Genomic DNA, 5050 nt, shown 5'->3' on the forward strand with positions numbered 1-5050 from the left:
GCAGCGGCAGCAGGTGGAGGCGGCGGCGGCGGGGGGACGGGACGGGACGGGACGCGCCGCCCTCCGCGCCCCTCCCCTGGCGGAGCCGCACGGCACGGGGGCGGTGGCTGCCCGTACCCTGCGCTAGCGGCTCCCGGGGCGGGCGGTGGACGCGGGAGCCGCCGCTCACGCCCCTCACGGCAGCCCCTTGTCCCTGAGGTAGGGGCCTCCCGGCTGGGCGGCCGCCGCCCCAGGGGAGCCCCGGCGAGGGCAGACTCGGTGCCCCGGGTGGGGAAACCGCGCTGAATACGGCGGCAGCGAGGGGCCCCAGCCCGGCCTTCCCTGCCGGCGGGGCTGGGCGCCGGGCGTGAGGCGGGGGGCGCCGGCGGGGCCGGGGGTCTCACCGCCGGGCCGTTGGCTTCGTGCTTAGCGCCCCCGCTCTCCGCCCGCCCGGCGCCCGGGGCAAGGGCGATGGTGCCTGCCGGGCGGGCAGGCCGGGTTGGCGCCGGCAGAGCGGGGGAACGCGAGTGTTGGGGCCGGCGCTCAGTCACCTCGAGGTAGACGGGTACTGCAGAGCTCTGCGGCCCCGGTGACAGAGGACGTCTTACGGCCTCGGCTGGCTCGGGCGGGGAGTGATTGATATTCGCTGTGCGGGCCCCTAACACCCGCGGCCGCCGCACGCCCGCTTTGCTGCCCTGCAGGTGTGCCGCTGCCGGCGGGCGGGGGGGCACAGCGCGGTCGGCGACGCAACAGGTGACTTGGGCGGCAGGCGGGTGCCCAGCCTAGGGCCAGTCAGCCAGCTTCTTCACAGATGACAGCATCAGCAGCCCTTCTGTGTGTCTTGTGCCAGTTGTCCGATCTGAAATGCATTCCATCTCTTTTTCTGAGATCAACAGTCTGTAATGCGTGAGGCCCGGATTGCCTTCCCAGCTGTGGCGTAAAGCAAGTCATGTCTCTGACTATGGATCATCTTGTCTATCTCATTTATTTCTCCCATCAGTGTTCTGTTCTGAGTAAATAATGTGTAAAATAAGCCTGTCTTGTGTGTTTGATGTTCATAAATCATAGTTAGACGAGTTAAGTAAAAAAAAAAAAGTTACTCATTTTCTATAGAAAATCGCATCTGTAAGTGGGAATGAAGGGGTTTCTCAGAAGACCCAAGAAGCACTTTAATTGTTTAATTTTGGCAACACCCTTGTCTTTGAGTCTTCTTGAACAGAACAGATGAATAACCCATGGATGGATGAGTGTAATCCATTCATCTGTATGTGAAGCCAAAGCCATTCAGAATCCAAATAACATCAAAAGTCCAAGTGATGTTCGGAAGGGTATTTGACAGTATACTATAGGGAGCCAAAATAACACAGCAAATGGTTTAACAAATCGGCTGACTAGGTCTTTTCATCTTTAGCTTCTGTGATTTTATATTTGAGCCCTTCTGTTGGCTGAAGATGGTCAAAAGCAGTAGGCAATTGTGTGTTAAGTGTGTGCCTGAGGAAGTATCAGTATCAGGTTAAGATGAATGGATATAAATTCCCCAGTTGACTGGTAGGGTGGGTTTTTTTCAGTTATTTGAGCATGTTCACAGGGTATTCTGTTCTAGCGTCCCTTGTAGAGAGAAAGAGAATTTTAGATGGCCTGTCTACAGTGTAAGTTACTCTACTCAGGCACTGTGCATTTCTTTAATGTGAACTTAATGCTAACTAGGCATAGTCTTACCCAGTTTCTTAGTTCGATGGAAAAATCTTTACATAGCATTTTTGTTAAGCAACTAGATACTGCACTGTTGCCATGCAGTACTGCTACAAATACTTGGCTTACTGTTTTTAAGTGCATTTTACCCCATATACTATGATGTAACAAAAAAAAATATGTATTTGCCTGTGGATGTGCATATACATAAATACACACAAACCCCGTGACTAGTGTCTTTATTTGCCAGGTACGCAAAATGAGCAGCTAAGAGGATTTCATTTCTGATTGCAAATAACCAACTATAGTTTGCTACTGATGGTTTTAGAAGAAAGAATGAGTTAACTTACTAAGAAAACTGGCATGCTTCCTAGTCAGAAGTTACTGCCTTAAGGATGCAAAAAGTTAGATATTAACATAAAGAATATTTGAAAAGAAATGTGTTTTCAAAACTAGCACACCTCTTTCCTCTAGGGCTCCTGCTGTAAGGCATTTCGCTATCGTTATTCAGGAGGCTGTAAATTTTGGGAAAGGACTGTCCTTCTCAGTACCTTCCACAGAGTCACTCAAGTTCCATGTGCTTAACAAATAATGCACATCCTTGCTGAGGCACTTAAGTGTCACGGCCAGCAATCTTTATCTAATGTTAGTAATCTCTGAGGAAACGCGATAGCTCCTTGTGGGTTTTGACTGGTACATAGGCAACAGAAAAAGCAGCCAATGCACAGAATTGATGACCTAGGGGCTAGTCTCATTAAGTCAGATATTGTACCCTGATTTACTTACTCTGAAACGTTAATGGTCTCAGTGAGGTTAGAATTCACTCCGTGTGTACCATCAGCCTAAGTATGAAAGCGGAAAACTTGCACTACTGTCAAGCAGAGGTAGTTCTTCCTAATGAACTAACCAATGGAGGAAAAAAATAGTAAGTTACGCTAAGCTTGTGTCTGCTAGCACTTGGTCTGGGAAACGATACAGGAGTCTTCCTTAAATAGTAATAGGCCTGCGTCTCACAAAAGCTGGAGAAAGACCAATTACATGGGACAGCCTGCATTTTGACCTAAATCAAGAACACATGCCAAGTCCATCTTTTGAAGCGGAAATATGAAGAATAAAGTCACACACTGTACATATGGAAATGAGTGAAATACTGTAAACTGGTAAGTGCCATAGGGCTGGACTTAAGATTCATCATAGGCAAAAGCTCAAGAAATTACAGGGTTTTTTTTCCTGCAAAACACTTTTTCTAAAAATAAGGACAAAAATTGTGACCATTAACCTATTGTTTGTGATTTGATGATGCTTTATTCAGGTTGGCCACATGTCTTTCTTTGTGGATTGTAGTTTATGACACAATCAACTGAAATGGCTCTTCTGGAGCCATTACAATTTGTTGTGTTAGTGCAGCTGAAAACACTTCAACATACCATGTGTCACACTTTGTCAAGTTAACAGTTGATGTTTCCAAATCAGGATTAGGAACAGTGCTGATGCAGTGCAATGCAGCAATTGCTTGTGCAACATAAGCATTCAGGAAAAGGGACGAACTCTGCTGAAGTAAAGCAGCAATGCTATTGTTGTTTGTCAGGTGCCCCAGCAGTTACTTACCCTAAAGCATCAAGTGGTCCATCCCTTCCGTATCCGAGGCTACTTACAAATACCAAAGGAACTAACAGCATTCCCTTATAAATGCTCATGAATCACTAGTCCATTTTAACAAGCCAATAATCTTCAGAAAATAAACTCTTAGCAAAACACAGAAGGAAACACAGATTAAATGATGTGCCAAAGGAGATGCAAGAAATGCATGGCAAAATCAGACAGGTAGAGCAGCCGCATGGCTACTAGCACATGGTACAACCAGGAATTCACCTCACCAGATAGTGCCAAGGTTTATATAGCCCCTTTTGTCCCCTCTTTCTGCCCAGTAAATCCACACCAGGATGACAATGAAGCTAAAACTGAACTTCTTTAGGATTTTATTCTCTCATTTGTATATGCGATAGCCTTTATGTGTGAACAACTCTAGAATTGTTACATTTGGTGCCAAAATGGATAATGGATAAATGGATAGTGAACCTGTGCATGAACAAAAATGATACCTTGTTGATGACGGAAAACAGCAATATGAAAAAATTGTGATTTTCGGTTACTGCCAGTTACTGTCAGATTTGTAGAATTGCTGAATGGAAATAAAGGTGTTGATATTGAGGAACGGTGTATATCTGTTACTTCCAAAATCACTTAAAAGGAGGAGATTGAATTCTTCTTTGGGGAAAATCGAGAAATGGTCACTAGAAAGCTTGAAATTCTTTAAAACATCAAACAGTCCTTTAAGCCTGGCTTCCTAATGTTAACCATCCTGAATTCATATGTAGACATCTAAATAAGATTCTTCAGAAGGAAAATATTCCACACATTGGAATAACATTGAGATAAGTTCTTAAGCACTCAGATTCTCAAGAGCAGCATTTCTCAAATGGTGAGGCAAACATCAGTGATATAGCCACATACGATACAGCCCAGTAAAAGCCAGGACTGCTCTGAGTCTGCCCTGAGCTTGCAGATGCAGCAGAAGGGAGAAATTGTGCTGCAAGGCAGATTATGTACTGTACCTCCTCACACCATCTGTAGACCTGCAGATTCATCTCTTGGTGAAGAGAAGGTGCCAAAATACAGCAGGGGACATTAATGCTCTGGGTCTGGGGGAGAAAGGGAGAGGCGGTACTGACAGGTAAGTTGTTCTCCAGGCCTCTCGCTAGTCCCAGCTGCCAGACCCAACCCACTGCTTCGCTGAGTTGGGGCAGAAAGGTGACAGTCCCGACAATGAGGAGGCAGAGCTGTGGCAGAGGGATCTGGGGAGACAGCAGTATTGGGTTATACTGAAAGGCAAGGAAGCAGCCTTCTAGGGGTAAAGCGAGGTTGATCTTTTACTGATCTCTTCCCAGGTTAATCCTGCTTATGATTTAAGCAGTCATTTAAATGGCTAAAGTTACTCGATTTAGGAAAGCACAATAATGTTTTGGCTATTATACAAATGGATTTTAAACAGCATCTAAGTAACACAAGGTCATGTAGATATCTAAACAATCCTTCATTAATTTAGAGTATTACATGAATTTAAAGGATAAGATCCATTTCAACAGAAGATTGACTTAACCACTGAACCATTTATTTAAAACAAAAAATGCATAAAAAACCATTTCACCAGGAATGCTAGGATGCGATCCTAGGCTTCTTTGTGGCCTTGAACCACTTCAAATTAATTGGTTTGGAGCCAAAGGAGGTGCATAATATAACATCACAATTTATATTTAGGGAAAACTCATTAGAAATGAAAAAGTTATGTAACCCCTCAGAGAAAGCGAAAGAAATATAG

This window comes from Falco naumanni, chromosome 1 (genome assembly GCF_017639655.2).
Source record: "Falco naumanni isolate bFalNau1 chromosome 1, bFalNau1.pat, whole genome shotgun sequence".
NCBI classification, from domain to species: Eukaryota; Metazoa; Chordata; class Aves; order Falconiformes; family Falconidae; genus Falco; species Falco naumanni.